General features: G+C 41.9%; 2 long non-coding RNA genes across 9 annotated transcripts in view; one reads left to right on the forward strand and one right to left on the reverse strand.

Annotated features, from left to right (window-relative positions):
• Positions 1-23015, forward strand: part of LOC112645816 (uncharacterized) — a 31297-nt gene extending 8282 nt beyond the window's left edge. Inside the window, exons 3-6 of one of the 3 annotated variants that reach the window (XR_004812009.2) lie at positions 2958-3110; positions 20082-20201; positions 21666-21840; positions 22253-23015. This is a non-coding gene — a long non-coding RNA (uncharacterized LOC112645816). Of the gene's footprint in view, positions 1-2957; positions 7754-20041; positions 20202-21665 lie in introns of all 3 variants that reach the window. The other 2 variants (XR_007408114.1, XR_004812008.2) reach the window with 2 other exon arrangements.
• Positions 1947-10230, reverse strand: LOC125754294 (uncharacterized). 6 transcript variants are annotated; one of them, XR_007408118.1, is made up of 5 exons: positions 8947-10230; positions 8355-8451; positions 5561-5673; positions 3196-3268; positions 1947-3085 (listed from the first exon to the last, which is right to left on the reverse strand). It is a non-coding gene; the product is annotated as an uncharacterized LOC125754294 (long non-coding RNA). The 6 variants fall into 6 exon arrangements; XR_007408120.1 differs by having other exon boundaries at positions 3196-3293; XR_007408116.1 differs by having other exon boundaries at positions 1947-3268; positions 5561-5663.
• Positions 23016-23709: the final 694 nt, after the last annotated feature.

A 23709-nucleotide genomic window follows, 5' to 3' on the forward strand; every position in this document is an offset into this window, starting at 1 on the left:
GAATTGGCCAACTGGCTCTTCTGACCCAGTATAAGCAAACTCAGCACACTAGGTCTATCTAATTCCAGAATATGGGAACATGAAAATGTTGTTACTTTCCTCTCTGAACTCTATGGAGGAATCAGAAGAAATAACGAAACATGAGCCATGCCTGCCTTGAGGAGAATTTTGGTCTAGTTCAAGAGACAAAGCTAACACCTTAGAAAAACTTGTTTTTCGAAAAGAATCAGTGCCTTCTCCAACATCTCTGCTTGAACATCCAATAAGAATATCAAAGTCACTAAATCCAAAATAGGTTTCTTGGATTTCTTCTCCAAGCTGTACTGCATTTCCCCAATATCCTTATTTCAATAATTACTTCCAGCCAGTTCTCACACTAAAAGATAAGGAGTCACCCTTGATTCCTTCTTATTTCTCAACCCCCTTGTTCAACCCAGTCTTATATATCCACCTCCAAAATTTGTTGTAAACCATTTACTGCCCTGCATCCCCCTGCAATAACTCCTGTCCAGCATCCGCCCCCCCCCTTTTTTTTTTACTTCTGCCCCCAGGTTTCTAAGTTCTCCACTCTCTCTCACCACCCACCCATGCCAGTAAATTTTTCTTCTAAATCCCCTGGGCACTCCCTATGGTTAGCTCCTCTCATTCTTCAGAGAGCTGTTTGCATGTCACCTCCTTACAGAAATCTTCTCCTCCTATCCTACCCTATCTAAAGTAGCTCCCTCCCTGACCAGCAATTCCCCATTCCATTGATCTCTTATTTAGCACATACTTTGTCTACTTGTTCATGCCTGCCCCTTCTTGACACACACAAATGTAACTTCTATGAGAATAGGAACCTCTAAAGCCTTGGGGTTTTTGTGTTTGTTTTTCTTTTTTGGATTTAGTCGATTTTATTTACAGCTTTTTTTTTTTTTTTTTTTTTTTTTTTTTTTTACATTTCAGAGCATTACACAATTACATTTTCTCATTTTCTGACCTGCAAATAGATACCTTAAACGGAAATATTTTTTTAAAAATTATCAAATTAGGTACATCCAAAATGCAGTGATTACACATATGACAATTCACAAAGTGTAATTTACCAGGACGTATCCTAAGAATTTAGGAACAGCCAGTCAGGAGAAATCTGACCAAATTTAGCAATCAACTGTTTACATATCCAAAGACAAACCTACCTAAACTCCCAAACCAGAAATTTGAAAGTTTTTGTTAAATCCCCACTGGACAAAAGAGAGTGATGCTTCAAACCTTGTCAGCCTTACAAGTCTTGACCCCAAATACTGGGCTATTTCCCCAGTTTGCAACTGAATAGCAAGCATCAGTTTGTCAAACACCTAAGTATCAAAGTCTTGTGCCATTATGCACATAGAAAGGCTAAGTATTCATTAATTAAAAAACAAGTAGTCATTAAATATCCACACTAGGTCCCTAATGCCTTGTTTTTACTTTATGTCTTCTGCCTAGCATAGTGCTTGACACATAGTAGGCATTAAATAAATATTTGTTAAGTGGATAGATTAATAAGCAAATAAATGAATCAAAGAGGGGAGGTGAGAAGATTGACATTTCAAAATTCCCTTTTGGCTCTAACATTTTGGGAATCAGTGGACTTATGATTGTAATTTTGTACCTTCTGATGTGGGTTCAGCTCTTGTAGTAGACCAAAAATTAGTGAGGAGGCAGATAAATAAAGGCACCAGCAATCAGCAGTAGTCAGAGGTGACTCCCTGGAAGAAATGGTAAATACACGGGGCTTTTCCAGCCTTCATAATTATACAAAAAAAAATCTGTCACTTTACAAAAATTTCACCTTAATCTTTAGTTTGATTGTCAAGTACTCTATTTCAAATGTGACCATATTTATAAAAACTTGATGGACACACTTTTCAGGAACATCTAGTTTCTAAACTGTCATGTCCTTAAATGTGTGTGTGTGTGTGTGTGTGTGTGTGATTATTTGGTTTAATTTGACACAGATAAGAACATGCAGAATTTGCCCAGAGGCCTGAAGACTCGACCCCCCTAGCTGGCTTGATATCTGAAGGAAGGATCTGTTCCACACCTCAGAGAAGACCCACTTAGGACAGGAAGTGAGTCATCTGTGTTCCACAGAGGACCTATCACAGTTTGGATTATACTAAATGTGAAACAGATTAAACTGGAACGAAATCATGACATATTTGCTCCCTCCCACACTGTGGGATATCTCATAACCTCCTGGTACTTTACCCTGATACTTTCAAGGCTGGAAAGGTCTTTAGAAATCACCTGTCTGACCCTTTTAGTCCATGGAGGTAAACTGAGGCCCAGAGAAAGGGGTGCCTTGTCCAAGTTCACACAGCATATTTAGAGCAGAGCCAGCATCAGATCCCTGTCCTGAATTCCTGTCAAATGTCTTATAGAAATGTATACATACAAGCCAGTGTTGTTGTTGTTGTTGTTTAGAGATTGAGAGAGCCAACACACATGAGTGGTGGAAGGGGTTGGGGAGGGGCAGAGGGAGAGAGAGAATTCCAAGCAGGCTCTGTGCCCAATGCAGAACCCCACACAGGGCTCAAACTCATGGCCCTGAGATCATGACCTGAGCAGAAACCAAGAGTCAGATGTCTAACTGACTGAGCCACCCCAGCACCTCAATACAAGCTGAGCTTTTAAAGAGAAAGCCTATTGTAGTCTTTGGTTTAACCATTACTAGTAACTTGATGAACTATCTGTTGACTATTTGTAATTGAAAAATAAAATGGTACCTAGTGACCTCTAGTCGTATTGGGGTCCTGAGACATCCCAAAGGAATCTAACCAAAAACATTAAAAGAAGTCTTCATATGATGAAATATAAAACAATACACACAAATTTATAACAGGAGGTAAATGTTAGTTTAACTCTCAGCAAAGAACTATGTCATTTTAAAAAACAACAAAAAGAACCAATTCTTTTCATTTTAATCTCTGTAGTGGTGATTCAGAGACCATCTCTTGCAGTTTCATCACATTTGTTGGAGATGTGAAAGCCATGGAAGGACAGACGCCAACCTGTTGAACTGTTACACATGAACTCGCAGAAACTGCGGAGTATCTATTATCTGAAGAAGAGAGAACGGAGCTTGTGTGAGTTTTTTCATCTGTCAGATGAGCAGTTGGAGTTTAAAGAGTCACAGAGTTTCAGGACACATGCACTTAAGCATCTTGGTACCTGACAGGCAGACAGGAATCGCTTATTCAGTCCTTATATTTAGTCTGAAAAGATGCCTCCTGGCTCTCTCACACTGCAGGAAGAATTGAAAACACAAGCTCAAAAAAAAAAAAAAAAAAAAAAAGTAAAAATAAACACAAGCTCACTCTTCACAGTCCCCCAAAACTCACCCTCCTGGATCCATCTTTCAACACATCCCCAGCACCCATGCGCCCCTGGTGTCATAGAGAGAGCCCTGAGCCTGGAATCAGGAGCCCATCCACAAAGTCAAATGTGAATCAGCATCAGAACCTCAGACCGGTGTTTCTCACACTTGAGGTGTCTAGGAATTGCCTGGGGTGCTTTCTGAATTGTGGACTCCTGGGCCTACTTCCAGAGCATCTAATCTCGTAAGTCTGGGATTGCTCCCAAGAATCAAAATTTTAACCAGCGTTCCTAGCTGATCCTGATACTAGAGGTGGAGCAAACATACCAACACTCTGCCAGCTGCAGGAAAATCTTCCTCTGTTCTCTGAGCCGTAATTCCCCTGTGTGGAATGAGGACGCTGAACAAGCATCATGCCCAAGATCTCTTCCTGGTTTAGACAATGGAGATCTTATGACTCGGGAACCAGCTGGGCTCCTGCCTTGTTTTGGGTTACCCCAGTAGCCCAAACGGGCTCCATGCTTACACAGCATTTAACTCAGCACAGGTGTTCATTCACACTGAGCATAGTGTGAACCGTAAAGGGGTTCAGGGGCTCCCTGCTACTTCCTCCCCACTATGCCATCCACAGTGCGCTCTCGGTGACTCACTCCCTTCATGACTGCAGACCCTCAGATGGTACCTCCCACCACACCATCTATCCTCAGGCAGGAATGTCTAGGAAGTGCCTAGCTCTCTATACCCCCTTTCTTGCCTTGGATCTAGAGCCCACCGCACCCACCCCCTCAGCCCACTACGAAGGATGATGCTCCAGATTAACCAAACTGAATGACACAGAAAAAACAAAAATCGAAAAGAGAGTGATTTCTTTAAAGACAAGGGATGCTAGGCAGAGGAGATTTGTTTTTTTGTTTTCTTTAAGGTATTCTAATGATTCCATAAAGCAAGTACAGAATTTTTCTTTAACATTTGTAAACCTTCAAAACTGAGGACACAACTGTCATAGTTTGGCCCCAGAAAGAGGTTGTTCCCAGCCTCTGGCTCTCCTAGGCAATGGATCTTCTGGTTCTTTCTAATACCCTGAAGCTATGACACTCCCTGGCCACAGCTTCTCCTACCTACAATTGTAAGTTCTTCCCCACTGGGCTCAGGTGTGCTCACCAGACCCTCCCTAAGGTCAAAAGACTTCCACAATCACCTAATTACTTCTACATCTTAACTCTGGATCCTTCTTTTAACCCACTGAGCCATCCACGTGCCCCATTGGACCTTTCTTTTGAAGATCTCTTGAGTCTTGCATTTTAAGTTCCAGTAAGTTACTCAGTTTTGTTTGTTCATCTTCTCTCAACACTTTACTCCCATACACTTTCAGGTGTAGGTGGTAAAGCTCTTGACCGGAGCATAGAGCTCAAAAAGAACACAGTCAAGTTTATTTAGCTCTTATCTGCTAAGAGTATACACTAGCCCTCCAATCTCAGGTAGAATTATTTATGATATGGTCTATCTATCTATCTACATATAATATGACATGTTTTAAGGGAAAAAAATCTAGAAATTAGGGTTAAAATGAATCAGCATTGTTAATAATTAACCCTGGGGTTAAATGAGTTATACCAGAAATTCACCTTCATTTCCATTGTTTATGAGGCAAGGAGCTTCTAGTCAACAAGAGATATCCAGTGTTCCCAAACTGAGCTGATATAATATCAAAAGGAAAAAACAAACAAACAAAACTGGACATGTTCATCAGCTTCTTTGGCTTTAACATTAATTAGTAAATGGACACTTTCTGTTTGACTTTTTGAAACTGAAATTGTTTTTGTTTTTTTTTTAATATTTTATCTATTTATTTATTCATGGGAGACACACACAGAGAGAGAGGCAGAAACGCAGGCAGACAAAGAAGCAGGCTCCATGCAAGGAGCCCAATGTGGGACTCGATCCCGGGTCTCCAGGATCATGCCCTGGGCTAAAGGCAGCACCAAACCACTGAGCCACCCGGGCTGCCCAAAACTGAAAATGTTTTAAAGACACACTTTGTTGGCTTTGCCATGGACATCAATTTTCCTTCTTTCGGTCACAGTGCCACTCCATTTCCTTCAGCAACACCGTTCGCCATCCCAGTTCCTAGACTTTTGCCAGCTCCAGGGGTAGGCTTAGACCAAAGTCAACCAGAGACCACCTCCCTTTCAGCCACCTAAATTGTTAACTGACACTGACCTTTGAGAGATAAGCCCGGTACTCTTGAAAAAATTAGAGAAGAAATGGGTCTTCATGTACCCTTGGGTTGCCACCAGTCATATGGCCGCCACATGGAGGGGGCCTGAGCATAGCTCCAAAAAAGAGGGAAGCAAAGACAAGAGATGAGGAGCAGAAGTAACAAATGCTCAAGTCCCTTGGTTGTCAAACCAGAAGCAAGCTCTTTCCCCAGTAATACCCTCCCCCACCCCTTTTATTTTTGCTTTAGTCTGAGTTGGGCTTTTTGTCACTTGCCACCAAATGACTCTACTTCCTTCTCACCTCCTTACTACCTAAATAGATCTCTGGGCTCCAGAAATCCCTGGTTGGGAATCATTAACCAAGTACCAAGGAGATCACAGACATGTGTCTGTTAGAGGTGTACAATCTAAATCCAGATCTAATTCAAATTGGCTCAACCTCAAATTCCTCAGGTCACTGATTCGTGTTTATTAGCACCTACCATATACAAAACTCTCTCAGGATCTGTGGCAGCCAGAGGACAGCCAGCCTCCACCATCCTCAAAAGCTGGTATGAAAACTAAGAGGAGGACCGGGGAGGGACAGAGTCTTCTAGACGAGAATCTGGGAGAACTTCATAAAAGAGAATTTACTGGAGCTGAGTTTTTTTTCTTTTTTTTTTTTAATTTATTGAGAGACACAAGGGGGCGGGGGTGGGCAGAGACACAGGCAGAGGGAGAAGCAGGCTCCATGCAGGGACCCTGACATGGGACTAGATCCCAGGTCCCCATGATCAAGCCCTGGGCCGAAGGCGGCACTAAGCCGCTGAGCCACCTGGGCTGCCCTGGAGCTGAGCTTTTGAAGGGACTGAGCAGGTCACAGCTGATCTAGACCAGAACTCACGTTCTGCCTCTGGGTCCAACATTCAACTTGAACCCAACAGGGGCGAGTACTACTGCAGTCTCACGCCTGGAGGACTGCGCTGCTCCTATTAGTCCTCCAGGCTCCACTAATGGATATGTAGGGGCCTCAGGTGGAGATTGGGGCTCAGGCCACCCAGAGGTACATTGGGGGAATCATAAGACAAGGGCTGCATGCCTGTAAATTCACTTCAGAGCATCCAGGAATTGTCAAACAGTTGGATATCATAGAATGACAAAATGTCAAAGCTAGCAGGGACCTTAAGAATTAATCACCCTGCTCATTTGACAGATAAGAGACAGAAAAATGGAATCGGTCAAGAACTTGTCCGAGAACTCTCCTGCAGAGTCATTCCCAGGCCCAGGGCTCCAGGACTTTGACCGGCTAAAAGGAGATATCATCATAATTTTGATTCCATCCCTGCAGGAGTGAGAGGAGGAGTCTGGAACTGAATTTTGATAGAAGCTGCCTTTTATCGCAGATGGCTTCCTGTGCCTTGCCTTGCTTCAGCATATCCCTTCATTTTACCGTGGAATGACCCTCTCCTGGGACTGAGTCATGGAGGCCGAGGGAACTTTCACTGGCTCTTATAGCCAACGATGGTGTTTCTTTGGCTTTTTAGCCAATAACTATAACATCCCCCATTAAAAAGTCCCAGCTGGGGATGCACTGCTCCCTGAGCTCCACAGGGGCTCCTAGTGAAATGTGGATGCCATCCTACAACGGCAGCTTGGGGATCAGGTCCCATTGCTTGCCAAGACACTCCTCCAGAGTCTCTGAAACATAATACATCAAAGAAATAATTATTCTAAATACAAAAAGGAAGGCAGGGTATACGCCTATGGGAAGGCTTTTAACCAAAGCACATGAAGGGCCCTAGGGTAGGGTGAAAAGGGAACTGCTTTATTTTCTAATAGTCTTTGCTTTCCATGGTGCATTTTATCATTCATATCCATTTTCATATGACTCTTTTAAAAATCTTGTGAAGGAGGCAAGACAGAGTTATATTATCTCCACTTCTCAGATAAAGTAACAGACTCAGAGCGGAAGCAACCTGTCCCCTGTCACCTAAGAAGTAGCAGAACCTGGGTGGTCACAACCCAGCCTGACTCACTAGCAGTGGGCACTCATTTTACAACATCTCCTTTCTTTCCGGTCCATGGTCGGGTCTGAGTCACCACTAGGGCTGACAAAGGATTAGAAACCTGGAGCCTTTGCAGGAGTAACAAAGGAGCTGAGACGGGAGGGTCCCTTGTCCTGCTTCATGAGCCACGCCTCATACTCAGAGCAAAGGTACTCCTTTTTTAAATCTCTGATCTTAGTAACAGGCCTGTCTAGAGGAGGTAGTGTTATATAATGGAAATTAGCAACAGACATTGGGTGATGAATGAATGAACAGACAAATGAATGAATTTGCTCATACATTAATTTAGTGCACAAATTATGCTGATTTGCCTCAGCCAGGCACTGAACCTGGACCTGAAACCACATCCAGGATCTGGGCTCTGCCCCAGGGAAACACACATTCTAGTAGGGGAAGAAACAGACATGCAGACACACCATGACGGAAGCCGGAGTGGGGAGAGGTAGATGCATCAAACCTGCAACCCTCTCTCGGCATGAGCTTCCCTAGGGTGTCAGGGACCAGCATGACTCAGCTTTTGGTCCCTATCAGACATTACACTGGGAGCATTTGATATCACCAGCCAGTGCTTGTTGAATAAATTCTCCTAGAGGAGTTGTGAAAGATTCTGCAGTGCAGGGGACCTGTGCCATGTGACTGAGTCTGCAAAGCCTTCAAGCCACCCATCCAAGGTGGGACAAGGACCCCAGCCATTATAGCCTTCCCTGGGTGCCATGCTAAGATTCATCTGGCCCCCAAGTCCTCTCCCACCTGCCACAGTTATCTTAAAAGGTGGAGTAAGATCAAGGCACAAGGAACATCGCAGTCACGGTAGCCCTGCTCATCCATCAAGGCTGGAACACTTCACCTTGAACAAGGGAGATAAGAAAATAAAATAACGCCTGACACAGCCTTATCACCTGATAATACAACCTCAGTTTTTTCCATTAAAATAACTGAGAGCCATAGTCCTGTACTTTGACTGATAAAGAGATCACAGGAAACAAAGCTATTAATTTTTATCTCTGCTGTGCAATAGCACATTTGAGTGAATACAGTATATCCAGGGGGAAAAAATACTTTTTCTGATGGTGGAAGTTGGATATGAATTTTTCCTCCTCCCATCTTTCATTTCTTTTTTTTTTTTCAAAATTTATTTATTTATTTATTTATGATAGACACACACAGAGAGAGAGGCAGAGGCACAGGCAGAGGGAGAAGCAGGCTCCATGCCGGGAGCCCGATGCGGAACTCGATCCCGAGACTCCAGGATCATGCCCTGGGCCAAAGGCAGGCGTTAAACCACTGAGCCACCCAGGGATCCCCCCATCTTTAATTTCTCTCATATTCTTCACCCACTAACCTCTGGGAATGTTTAATCCCAATGGTTCTGGCTATGCTGTACTGTTATGTCTCTGTCCTTGCTCTACTGCCATCCTTGGAGGACTGAGTACAAATATTTAGAAGACAACTTAAGGGACTCAAACCAGTTAATTGCCTCTCTGGTCCTCAATAGTCCCATCTGTAAGGTGAGGATTTAGACAGTTGGCCTCTGGGGGTGCCTGGGTGGCTCAGTTGCTTAAGTAATCTTGACCCAGCTCAGGTCTTGATCTCAGGTAGTCAACTTAAAAAAAAAAAAAAAGACAGTTGGTCTCCATAATCCCCTCTCAGCTTCAATACTTCAGTATCCCATGACTGAAGGGGACATAGAACATATTAGTTTGATGACAAGCGCAGTCTTTCTAAGCATGAGGGTTGCCAGGTAACAGTAGAACCAGGCAATTGGTACAATCCATGCCTCAGGGGGCCCAGATTGGGTCTTTGCCATGGGTGGGAAAGTCTACAGGGCCCATGAACATGTGTAACTGGAGCCCACATCTCCCTTCCAGAGCAAACTCTGGGTACCTGGGACCCTGAAATTTCCCACGCAAATGATCCAATATCTGTTTTCAGGCCCTCCTGTTCTCTCTTTTGGTTCTTCATCCCCAACACCTATCACAGTCCCAGATGCACACCCATAAGACTAGGGTGTGTTCCAAGGATGGGGGGGCGGTGCTTGATACTCAGCCTTCACATCTTACTCTTCCCTGCCTTCAGAAATACTTGAGTAGAAAAGTTTGCAAAACACTTGTCATTGGTGTGCCAATATCCACCAATGCCAGTGTGTAGCATTGCCAAGAATGGAAGAGAGTGGGAGGGTGGGGGTAGGACCAGAAGCCTCCGTTTGCACTTTACCTGGCCTGCAAATGTTGGAGTTGGGGCTGGCTGCTGTAGCACAACAGGCTGAGAAGGACCCATGTGGGGAAGGGGGTGGGAGGAAGAGTGGGTGCTCTGTGGCCACTTTTTTTAAGCAGGAGCTGTCTAATGGGACACTTCACAGGCTGATGGGTAAACCAGGCTCCTTCCCAAACATGCCTTGGGCATCACCTCTGTAGGAACTTGATTTTATATTTTAAATGTGAGTCTTAGTATCTTTTCCATTTGCTTTGGAATTAAACCATATCAAAATCGGCTTCCTTATCATTGATACCCTATTTCTAAAAAACAAAAACAAAAAACTGAAGAAGGCTTAGAGTAAAACACCAAATGGTTAAATATACAGACTTACCACTGTATGAATGAGTGGAATTAATCATGCCAGGAACGCCCAGCACCAATGGGTTAAGTGGTTTTCCCACAACTACCCAGTGGCAGAGTTAGGACCAGGACTCCTTCCAGCCTGCTCATTGAGCCTCCTGACTGCCAAGGCAAAAATAGAAAGTGATGTGCTATCTGGTTTTTATTATGTGATCAAAAGTACAAATACCTAATTTTCAGAGGAGATAATCTTTTCCTAGGCAGGAAATTTGAGGAAAAGGTTTATCACCTGTATGCTTATTCAGAGACCAGATCTTCAACAGTGATTTTGCAGGCAACACTGAATCAGGCTCCCTGCAACCATTTATTATATTGACACTTGATAAAATCTGGAGCCATGATATTAAAAAAAAATGAGGAATCATTGCTACAGGAACCTGAGTTAATGCCACTTAACTGACCAAAATAGGCATAGGAACATAACTCAGAAAAATCAAAACAGTGGACTAGTCAGACCAACACTTCTCAAACTTCTTCACCCAGTGAAGAGAAAAATGAAATTCTACCCTGTAGGATTTGGAGATAGAGGGTCAGTCATGTCCCCCTCTACCTCTGGGCCAAGGTGAAATTTATCTTTAAAATGTCTTCACTTTTAGCTTGCTACTTGGAAATAGATTTGTGCTTTTTTTTTTAATATAAAATGAATTTCCCCCACATCTGTGCCAAAGTTGATATAACTATGGCTTTGAGTATTCCCTGGCATTATCGAATATCCCAAATGTTTGGAAAACCATGGCTGGCTTATATTCTCTCTTATTTGTTCTTTATAATAAACTAATGAGAGTGGTATTACCCATTTTAATTAATGGGAAAATTGAAGAACAGAGAGACTAAGTAATTATTCCAATAGCCCATGGCACCAAAATACATAATACTTGAATGAAACACAGATCTCCTGACTATAAGGCCAATCCTTTCTCCCAGCTTCCATAATGTTAATTTTATCATTTAAGAAATAATCAAGGAGTGAATGGGACAATCCACTAAGGTTTCTGATGTTCATTACCGGAGCACAATACCCACTAAACCTGTAAGGCCACTGTACCGGGTTTCCAATGTCCCCTCATATTCCACTCTGGCATCGATAAATGTTCCTGACTCATTGCCAGATTCCTCCAGGAGATGAGTCAACCCTTGCTCAAATTTCTCTCTGTAATCAGTTCATACATCATCAACTTCATGAGCCCGGAGCAAGAGAGAGGAGTCGTTTCTCCCAGGGCTCCTCAGCAAGTATCCCAAAGTTTACAACAGTGGTGGTAAATCATCTCTTCTCCATAAGGCAGATCTTCCATCCTAAAGCCACATGATACAAGGAGCAGGCTGGAAGACCAGGAGTCTGGTAACCTGGGTCCTGGTCCTAACTCTGTCACTGGGTAGTTGTGGGAAAACCACTTAACCCATTGGTGCCGGGCATGCCAGGGAATAATAATGAGAAACAGTGAGATACTGTCTGGGAAGCCCTTTGAGCTCCTCAGTGGCAAGAGGCTACATAAACACAAGGTGTTATTACTTCCTAGCCAGCATCAACCGAGGCCATCACAGTTAAGATTCCTGCAGAAATCTCCTCTCTCCTCACACAAGAAAGGACTGCCTGGTCCTTTGGCTTCTCATCTAGCTGAAATTCCCAAGCTCTGCAGGGTGTAGAAGGAGTTGACCATCTGGTTACAGATGAGGAGAATAATTGAAGTGAAGACTTAAATCTCAAAATCACAGACCTTTCCAACTGAAAAAGAATATTAGCAATTCAGCGCACACCCTTGTTCAGAGAAGAAGCTGAGTCCAGAAAGTTTCCTACATAATTCACATTCCCTGGAGGTCAGCCGGACATGAGAAAAGAGCTGGGCAAAGCAGTAGACCGAGATCTGGTCTTAGACTCTACAGAACTCTCCACCTAGCAGGGAACGCAGTCACATTCATGATTTATGGATGATGCGATACGAGCAGTATCGCAAAGAGCCACCAGTACTGTGACAAAGACAGAGCCAAAGCTGTCCTGCAGCCACATGGACTTGGGCAAACCATTTCAACTTTGAGCTTCAGAAAAATGGAGACAAGAGCAATGACATCACCCTCCAGCATTCCTATTATGTCTGACAGCAACCTAATAACGCCGTGATGACTGGCTGATTTCATCCTTCTGAGAAAGCAGAGAAGAAGCATTGGGATTCTCTCTCCTGAGAATCCCAGCCATGTGGCCCCAGCCTGAGTCCAGGATGGGTCACTTGGAAAAGAACTAGGGAAGTAACTAGACTGCAGCCCCCAGTGGCCTGCCTCTGTGCAGGTGAACATCCGGGGTTGAAAGGTCTTTCACAAAGAGTTGAAGGCTACCTGGTACTGAGGAGCTTTGGAGAAGTATTTGCTGTGATCAGAAAACTGTAAAAGGAGTCCACATTTTTTCTCTTTAAACTCAGCTACCAATAAAACATTTCTTAATTCAAATGAGTTGACACGTTTTAGTAAGAATCTCATGGTATTTTATATGTTAATATTTTGAATTACACAAATAGAACGTGACTATATTTTTACTGCAAAAAAATTCAAATATCTAAAAGCAAGCATCATCCCTTTGATGGTCCCTCCTGATCCCAAACCCTCCTCTCTGCTAACTCCAAACTCTTCTGCTCCTCGTCCTCACACAGCACTTCCACTGTCAGCACTTATCATTTCAGCCTTTCACCCAGGCATCCATAAATGTGCACTAATTATATGTGCATAGAGAACTACCTCGATTCATTTTGCACTTTGTTTCTCACATAAATGGTCTAATGTTATATATATTGTGCTACAACTTTTAAAAGTTAACACACGGTGAAAATCTAGCTATGTTCGCTGCCATAGATGTACTGTCTTCACTGATATTTCAGGATATCAATACCCTACAGTTAAGCTATTCCTCTATGAATGGACTGTAAGTAGACTATCTTTTTCTCTATTACAAATAATGGCACAATGGACATATTTGTATGTGCCACTTTAGAATCACCCCCACACACATACTTTATATTGAATTATAAAAGATAATTATCAAATTTGTACTGATTTGCAGATTGGCCAAAGGTATACAAAAGGACCCATTTTTTTTATACCCTTGCTAAAATTTAATATCATCACTCTTTTTCTTTTTCTTTTTTTTTTTTGCCAATCTGAAAGAATTACATGGTTGATACTAATTTGCATCTCAAATATCTTTTCCTTTAAAATGGGAAATAATAAAGTGTTAACACTTTAAAATAGGTTCATCTTCTTTAGAGAAAACATGACATATTGAAAGATAACAGTCTCCGGGGTCAAGGGACCTGGATTGGCTTTGTAGGCCTGCCACTGACAAGCCAGGGGGCCTCTGTCAGGTTGTTCAACTTCTCTGGGCTTCACTTTCCTATTTGTAGAATGGGGATAGGCCGTACTCTGCCTTCATCCATTGTCATGAAAGTCCTTTTAAGTGGTTAGCTCTGTGCTAGTTTTAGATTTTCCTGATTTTTAGCAGGTGAATAAACTGATGCTCAGTGAGGTGGGTTGCATATTCCCAAGCATCAAGAAATTTCCTCTTATAGCTGCAATAGCCCTGTCTTATGTTGAAATATGTTTAGTCAGACTTTCTTAGCAATCCGAAAGACAGGTCTGTTGAATTTTAGTTTGTTTGTTGGTTGGTTGGTTTTGACTTTTGTTTGTTTGCCTCATGTTTTATTTAACAGAAGCACATGCAGAACAAGACCTGGGGTGGCTAATGAACAGGAGGGTATCATGTTACCTAAACCCCAGCCCTTGGCTTCACCTGAGCAAATGTTCCACTTTCTTTCTTTCTTTCTTTCTTTCTTTCTTTCTTTCTTTCTTTCTTCTTTCTTCTTTCTTTCTTCCTTCCTTCCTTCCTTCCTTCCTTCCTTCCTTCCTTCCTTCCTTTCTTCTTCTTTCTTTCTTTCTTTCTTCTTTCTTTCTTTCTTTCTTCTTTCTTTCTAGATTTTATTTATTTATTCATGAGAGACACAGAGAGTGAAGAGAGAGAGAGAGAGGCACAGCCAGAGGGAGAAGCAGGCTCCATGCAGGGAGCCCAATGTGGGACTCGATCCTGGGTCTCCAAGATCATGCCCTGGTCTGAAGGCGGCACTAAATCACTGAGCCACCCGGGCTGCCCTGTTCCACCCTCGTCTAAGTTCATGTCTACTACTGCAACCACATAGCTAGCTAGATAGCAAAGTGCTCCCCAATTCAGAGAGATGGAAGATTTGATAAACCTAAGACACACTCAAATTCATAATCACACCTAGAAGCACTGTGGAGGCACAGAGGACATTTTTTTTAATTTTTTAGCCACTGAGCCCCATTTCCTTTTCCTAGTAGCACCCCCACTGTCCGTCCCCAGGGTCTGAGCAGCCCGTCCCCAGCCGAGGAGTGGACCAAGAGGCTCAGGCCTACATCAGTTAGAACTTCAAGATCTCCAGCCCCAGGGATTGGCCAACATCAGAACATGTGCTACAAGACATCCAATCAGAGTGATCCTTGGGAGTTTTGCAGAGAAGCTGAGACAGAGAACTTTGATGTTTTCCCATGGTGAATGATCATGAAAGGATTTAGCCCTGGAAATTTCTGGCAACATTCTTGTGGGAAGAACGTCTTGGAATGGAGGTGATATCAAGGAAGAGGACCTTAGTGATGGAAAGAGTGAAACCAGATCCTATGACTCTTGCCATGGATGGATAGCTCAGCTGTATAAGCTAATAAGTGCCTCTGTCGGGCATATACTTTTTTTTTTTCCCCCTGAACCTGATGTTCTGTCATTTGTAATAACCGGCACTGGTGGAACCAGACACACACATTCATGCTCAATGCTTCTTTCCATACATGGAAGGCAGGGTGATGTCTTTGCAGAAGCCCAGACCTGGAAAGTGGGAGATCTAGGTCTGTCACTGACTTTTGTCTCTTTGGGCTTCAATTTCCATAGCTGTGAATTGAGAGAGGTAGACAGATAAACTCAGGACATCTTCCTGCTCTGAAACTCTCTGAATCTATAAATCTGCAACTCTTGGTGCTCCTGTGACCATCGGAAGCTGAGATTGTCAAATGCTGACTCTTTGAAGCGTTTCATTCATTGTGTTAAAAGGAGGGCTTAAGTGGCCACCAATGGAGGGGATCTGAAGAACATAAAACAATTAGGTTCTCTGTATCTCCACCAGAATTGGCTACAGAAGAGGCTCAGGCTTTGCAAAATCAGAGAATATTCTTCCCTCTGGGCTCCTTCGGAAAAGCTCTTAGCACTATGGAGGGTGTTTCTCGCTATTCATGGCTTGCCAGTGGGAACAGCCAAGGAGAAGAGGTCACATGGCCAGGCCTCCTGCTGGCACAGGATGTTCTGTACCACCAATGGCTGGACAAGGGAGAGGATTGCCCAATCCCCTACTGAGGCTTCCTATGAAAGGTGGGCCCCAGAGTTGCCAACATTTAATCTGCAATGATCTCTATAAAGGTTCCTATAAAGGAGGATTCATAGTCAACAATAGTTGATTGTCCTTACTATATGACGTATTATGCTAAGCATTTGCATAGTCATCCTTTTTTTAAACCTCACAACAACCTTACTGCACCCTGGTATCACTGGTAGTTTATAGCTGTAGAATCTGAAGCTCAAAGAGATGAAGTCGAGGTGACTTGCCTAGGATCCCACAGCTACAGAGCCACAGTTAATTTCACCGATGACAAGATAAGGGTCTGTATGGCTGCTTTTACCTCACCTTCTCCCACCCCTCCACCATAAACAGGACCTACAAACACACAAGCCAGAGCATGTGTTCCAGTCCCTGCCCTTCTCACAGCTACCTTTGTAAACACTCTGAGACAGAGTGTTCTGGTCATTTGTGTGCATGTCACTTCTTTGACCAGGCTGTGAGTTCTTCATCAGGGCCTGTGTGATCCTGTTGGTGGCTCCCACAGTTCCTTGTACAAAATAGGAATGAGAAAAGCAGCTCTTCTCTCTAGCCAGCCACTGGCCCCAGGGGAAGGTTGGATCCAGCCAAGGGCCACGAATTGGATGTACTTGGGACTAGCCGACAGTGGAAACAGAAGAAATTCCAAGCCAGGTATGAGAGAGTAGGGAGTGGTAGGAGACTGAGGGAACAAAACGTGCAGGACCCGCCTAAGGCATTCAGTTCCCAAAGTTTCAGAGACTACAGCCAAAAAAACATGCAGCCTGGGCCACAGAACCAATGGTTATAGCACCTACTATGACTTCACGTTGACATTCAGCTTGGCAAGGAATTGATGTGCATGTTGCCCGCACTGTAACACCAGTCTTTCAAGAGGGAGACTATGGTTGAGAGGTTTCATACATGGTTCTCATTTAACATAGTGTGCAGTGGGCATTTAATAAACGCTTGCTAAAGAAACTTTAAAAAATCAAATTAATGTTTACCCAAACCACTATAAGCCTCACCAAGCCAATACTCTATAAAGGAAACTATTGAATCCATTTCCACTGGTCTAGGAACTAGAATATTGATTATAGTGTTTGGGTGGGGAACCACCCATACCCTGGTATGGGGAACCACCCAAACCAGGGATTTATTTGTGCCATAATACTTAGAGGAGTCCTTTAGGACAATAAAAATGATTCATTGAGTGGTCCTTATACTTTAAAATGAAAATAGATATGCGGTTCATGATTCTATAGGATATCTAGTCAATCATCCATTCACTCAACAATTATAGCACTAGAACCATAATGGCAAGCAAAAGAGGCACAATACCTTTCCTCATGGAACTGATGGTCTTGTAATCAGCTAATAACATAAATAAATGTAAACTCACAATGTGGCAAGTGCTCAGAAATATACAGCACTTTCAATGGCCTGGCCTGGGAGAATCAAGGAAGTGATACAGAAGGGAGAAAACAGCATATGTAAAGGCCCTGTGGAAGAAGTGTGGCAAAGAGAAGGATGCATAAGCTCAGACTCATCAAGCAGAGTAGGGAGCATATGGTTTAAGAGGTTGATAGAAGTCAGACCACTCTAGTCTTGTAACCTATATAAGAATTTTTATCTTTATCTACGATATTATTTACTCTGCTAGTGGAGAAAATGGTTGCATGATGCCATAGCTCTCCATTCCTCTCACCTACACCCTCTCGGCAAAGGCTGATTGTTGCCCACTTATTTTTATGGGATTTGAGGCAAGGTAGAAGAGTTTTAAGCTCTTTGGGATGGAAAAAATTATTTCACTCTTAGAGTCTCAGCTGTAAATGAGATTTCTCCTTCTAGTGTACCAGTGACATTGCCACAGTAACACCATTAGACACCCTCTGGCAGCAGGGCCTCAGAACCCTGCTGTTAGTTTCTTCATGTCCGAAGTCACATAAGCCACTGGTCTTTCACCTTTTGGATTATGCAGATCACATTTTAACCTGAAAAATACCACTTCTACTTGATATTAGTTAATATCTCTAAAATTAATGACCCAATCCCGTTTACACTGGCACCAAAAAACCTGAAATATTTAGGTAAACATTTAACAAAATATGTACTAGGTCTATATAAGAACAACCACAAAACTCTGATGAGAGAAATTTAAGATTTAAATAAATGGCGAACTATCCCATGTAACTAGATTGAAAAATCAATATTGTCAATATATCAAATCTTCCCAACTTGATCTATAAAGTCAATGCAATCTCAATCAAGGGATTACTGATCCCAGAAAGTTATTTTATGTATATCAATTAAGTAATTCTAAAGTTTCTATGGAAAGTCTAAAGACCCAAAATAACCAACACAATATTAAAGAACCTAATGGGAGGATTGACATTACCCAACTGTAATACTTACTATAAAGCTACAATAATGAAGACAGTATGGCACTGGCACCAAAAAAAATTGACAAATATACCAATGGTACAGAAGAGAGAGCCAAGAAATAGGCTCACACAAATATAGCCAGTTGATCTTTGACAAAGGAACAAAAACAATTCAATGGAGAAAGGAGTCTTTCAGCAAGTGGTACTGGAACAACTGGATTTCCACATGCAAAAGGAAAAAAAAAAGCAAATTTAGCCACAAGTTTATATGTTTTACAAAAATAAATTCAAAATGGGTTATAGGTCTAAATATAAACCCAAAGTAGACAACTCTTAGCAGATAACATAGGAAGAAATCTTGGTGACTGGGAGCTTGGCAATGACTATTTAGAAACAGCAAAAGCACAATACCTGAAAAAAAAAATTGAAAAATTGGACTTCATTAAAATTAAAAACCCCTGCTCTGTGAAAGACACTGTTTAAAAGAATGAAAATATGAGCCACAGACAGAAAAACCCTTTACAAAACACGTATCTGATAAAGGACTGTTATCCCAAGTATGTAAAGAACTCTTAAAACTCAGCAGTTAGGAAACAAACAACCCAATTTAAAAATGAACAAAACATTTGAACAGACACCACACTAAAGAAGATATATATAGATATAGATATATAGTGAAAAAAGTATATGAGAGAATGCTTAACAACTTACATAATAGGGAATTTCAAATTAATACAATGAGATACCACTATATACCTGTTAGGATGACCAATATCCAGAACACTGAAAACACAAAATGCTAATGAGGATATAGGGCAGCAGGAACTCTCATTCATTGTTGGTGAGAATGCAAAATGGTACAGCCCCTATGGAAAAGAGTTTGCCAGTTTTTTACAAAAATAAATGAACATGGTTTTACCAGAGAACCTAGCAATTGCATTCCTTGGCATTTTCTCAGATGAGCTGAAAACTTATGTCCACACAAGGGTCTGCCCATGGTTGTTTATAGAAAGTTTTTCATATTTGCTAAAACTGGGAAGCAACTGAGATGCCCTCCCGTAAGAGAATGGATAAGCAAACTTTATGGTGTATCCATACAATGAAATATTTTTCAGTGATAAAAAGAAATGAACTTTCTCCAAGTGACGTATTTCACTCAGCATAATACCCTCCAGGTCCATATATAAAAAATAGTGAAAGGGATTATAGGGGAAAGGAGAGAAAATGAGTGAGAAAAAATCAGAGAGGGTGACAGAGCATGAGAGACTCCTAACTCTGGGAAATGAACAAGGGGTAGTGGAAGGGGAGGTGGGTGGGGGAATGGGGTGCGGGGACAGGGTGACTGGGTGACGGGCACTGAGGGGGGCACTTAACGGGTTGAGCACTGGCTATTATACTATATGTTGGCAAATCGAACTCCAATAAAAAAAAAAAAAAGAAACGACCTTTCAGGCCATGGAAAGATACAGAGGAATCTTAAATGTATATTGCCATGTGAAAGAAGCCAATTTGAAGGGGCTAATTACATTCCAACTGTATGACATTCTGCAAAAGGCAAAACATAAAGACAATAAAAATCTTAGTGGCTTATGGAGAAGAAAGGAGGGATGGATTGGTGGAGCCCCAAGGATTCTTAGGGTCATGAAACTATTCTATATGATACTGTAATGGTGGCTATATGTACGCATATACATTTATCAAAACCTGTGGAATATATAACACAAAGCATTAGTCCTAATGAGAACACACAAAGTCCTAATGAGAACTATGGACTTTATTTAATAATAGTGCATCAATATTGGCTCATCAACTGTAACAAGAAATTAACAACAGGGGAAAACTTGAAGGGGAAGGGCCAGGAGGTATATGGGAACTCTGTACTTTCCACTCATTTTTTCTGTAAATGTAAGACCACTTTTTAAAACTGTGTGTTAATTTTAAAATTAATAAGCATCACTTACACTTGAGAAATATGAGTACATATGAGTAAAATATACCTGTCTTTTATAGTCTCTAGACAATCTTTTTTTCTTTTTTTCTCTAGACAATCTTGAGCACACACTGATTCAGAGATTCTTTTGCAGTAACTCCACAGGCTTAATAGAATCCAGGATCTGGGAACCATTGCTGAGGAAGTCATAGACATTTCTCAATTAATGAATGAAAGCTGCTCCCTTGGAAGAGGAGGAGAATGCTAACCACAGGTCAGTGCTGTTGACATCAAATCTCTCTAGATTCTAGGAGACCATAATACCTTTCTCATCATATAGAAGGGAGGAATAAGTAAGAGACTATGTGTAAAAGCATCTAGCATGGTACCTGGCACATGGTAGCTGCTCAGTAAACATTAACCAAATTGGAATCTGGTGTTATAAATACCAACCATCAAGTGCTGGACTGGATTGGCTCGCATCCAATGTCTCTTCCATTTGGATTTGTGACTCAGGCTCCACCCCCTTTTTAATACTTTGGCACCTCATTTTTATTCTAGGCCAAAAGTTTTGTCACTATAAGACTGAGTGTGGGGAAGAGCTACAAATAGCATTAGGAAAGATCGTGGGATGGCACACTATCTGAACCACTCTCCAGTTTGGCCTCATGTCCCATTTTGTCATATGCTCCGAAAGTATGAGCTCCCAAAGGCAGAACTTTGGAGTGATTCAATATATCTCAGTGTTGAAGAAGAAACTAAAGCCTGACCTGTCTCTCCATAGTGATATAGCACCTGAAAAAATATTAAAGGGCACTCCAAAATCACGGTATTCTGGAGGAAAGAAATATATATTATGGACAGCAAAGTTTTAGCTGCACTTATTAATCCACAGTATGTATTCATTCAGCTCCAGCTGTGTGAAAGACACCAACTGTGTCACATGTTGAGCTAATTGGCTCTAGTCTATGTGATGAAAATGTCCTTTTCATGCTGTTCCTTGTAAACTTGAGTACACAGAGATCTAACCGTTCTCACTCTGCTCTACCTCTAGTCCTAAAGCCTCTACTTCCCCTATTTCTTGGTCAAAACACCGATTCTACCTCTGGAATGGTGAAAGGCCTGTTAACAGTGCCATGAGAGAAATTAAAGGAACTGAGAAGTTTAGGCTGGTAATGAGAGAACCCACTAGAAATGATCCTTAATTTCATAGATCTGAAGGACCATCATAGGGAAGGAGGGTTGGATTGTGTGTGTGTGTGTGTGTGTGTGTGTGTGTGTGTGTGGAGCCAGAATTAAAAAACAGTTCTGGAAGTGACATTGTCATGGATGACTTCACTGATGACTGTCACTGATGTCAACTCAGCCCGAGAAAGTACTTTTTAACAGTGAGAAGTTTCCAAGTATGAAATAGACTGTATCAATAGAGTGTGTGCTCCCCATTACTAAAATGTATTAAGAGGTCAGTTGATCAACAGAGAGTTTGTAAAGGAGATTTTTTTTTTTTACCAAAGTTAGAAGTAGTGGGGCTAATCTTAATGACTTTACCTCTCACTCCAAATTTGTTTTTATGAACGTTGGTTGTGTCCATTGATACCTGCATTACAGATTGGATAATTCTCTACTTCACTTCTTTTTTATCTACACATTGCTAGAGTTTAGACTGTGCTTTCAATTACATTAACTCCTCAGGACTCATATTGAGAAAATTAATAGGATTATTACATTCATTTAATAGTTGAGGAATCTGAAGAAAGGAAAGGCCAACAGAAGCAAATCAATGATAAAATCAGAGGAAATTATCAGACGCTGATGGGGTTCTATACTCTTCCTACCATGGAATCACAGTTCAAGAACATTCATCTCATTCTCAGAATGAAGAGATGAAGAGTATCAGAATCCAGACAAGAAAGGTATGTTTTCTGAGGGGGCTAAGAAGCTGTCACTGATATCCAAAATTGGGCATGACAGAAAGCAGAAAACACTGAGTCTTTGAAAGGAATGGATCAGCTTCTTCTCACTCACATAATGCTCCAGGATGAGATGATGCTGACCATGGACCAGGTGTGGAGCAAGGCTTTTGCCTCAAGAGTGGGAAATAAAGAAGAGAGAAAGTAGTAGTCTACAAATGATGTGAAGTCAGAAAGTCCCAAAGAATGGGCAGGAAATCAAGAACCACTTGTTTCTTCCTGTAAGAATGTGTTGCATCTGGGAATACAGTCAACTGTCCCCCAAAGAGGGTACAGATTGAACAAACAGAGAATTCCCAAAGGCTGATGAAGGGATTAACTCCTGTGTAATAATATTGTTGTGTTCTTCTCCAAGGTCTTTCATCTGTAGATCTCAGCAGAGTTTGAAAATATCAATTAAATGTTACAACATTCCTTTGAAGTGAGTATTACTAGGTCCATTTTCCAGACAAGAAAACTGAGAGTCTAAGGGGCTTGCCAGGGGCTACTCAACCAAGATTCTAGGAGGCCAAGTGCTTCCGACTTCACCTGTGCAGAGCTCTGGGTCTCACAGAGAGAGAGAGAGAGCCTGAGACAGTCTGCCAAAGTTGTTCCCAGGCTCTGAGAAGGAAGACCCTAAAGAAGTATTCCCCACAATGCTTCACGAGCTCCGTAGGAACTTTTCCCTTGTCAAAGGGACTGGCTCCAAGAACCGCAAGACTCCATGAATCATTTCTCAGCCTTCTAGTGGGATGTCATTTCTCCTCTTCAAAGCTGTCAAAAACCATTGTTGTTGCTTCTTTTATGCTCTACCTTGGGTTATAATTATTTATGTTGGCATCTGGTTTTTCTCTTAAGACTTCAGACAAGGATCTTACATTATCCCTTATGCTTGGTACATAGTACAAGATAATAAGTAAATATTTTTTTTTACTTTATTTGAAGTGTGGTTGGTAGGGGGCACCTAGGTGGCTCAGTGGTTAAGCATCTGCTTTTAGCCCAGGATATGATCCCAGGGTCCTGGGATCGAGTCCTGCATCAAGCTCCCCACAGGAAGCCTGCTTCTCCCTCTGCCTATGTCTATGCCTCTCTGTGTGTGCCTCTCATGAATAAATAAATAAAATATTTTTTAAAAATGCAGTGTGGTTGGTGGGAAAAAGTCAGAACTGCAGACAGCTTCTGCAAGGTGAAGGATCAAATTGATAACATTTATTTTCCCCAGAGACAACAATAAGGCCTGCCTACAACCCATATTCTCATGTGAATAAAGAGACTTCTGGGTTTTCATGACTTCCAAAATCTCTATTTTTACCCTAGGAGTCAAGATTCAATTGGGATGTCCAAGCCTGTTCAAAATTCAGGGAAGGGGCCTCATGGAGGGCCGAATATGTGATAATCATATCTGGTAATAACAGACTTTTATATGGGCATCATGTTTTACAATTTTTACGAAACATTTTTATAAGTACTTTCAAATTTGGTTCTATTAAGACAGTACACAGTGGGCAGTAGGTAGGTCATTATCTTATTTTATTGACCAATTTGATCAATAAAAATTGTCTGCTCTCAGTCACACAATTATTAAATAATAGAACCATGGTAGGAACCAAGAAACCTAGAGAAAGAGAAGAATGGACAACTCTCTATAGTACACAACTTCCTTTCCCTTTTGGCCTTTCAATAATGGAATTTTCTTTGTGCTTTCTTCTTTGAGCACCTCTGATGTTTGCAACCTGTGTCTCAGCAAGGTTGTGGTCCACTTGTGGTCCTTTTAAGCCTTCATCACCCTTTGGGCAGTGTCTCTCCAGCTGGAAATTCAAAGCTCACCTGAAC

The sequence above is a fragment of the Canis lupus genome, chromosome 34 (assembly GCF_003254725.2).
Source record: "Canis lupus dingo isolate Sandy chromosome 34, ASM325472v2, whole genome shotgun sequence".
NCBI lineage: Eukaryota > Metazoa > Chordata > Mammalia > Carnivora > Canidae > Canis > Canis lupus.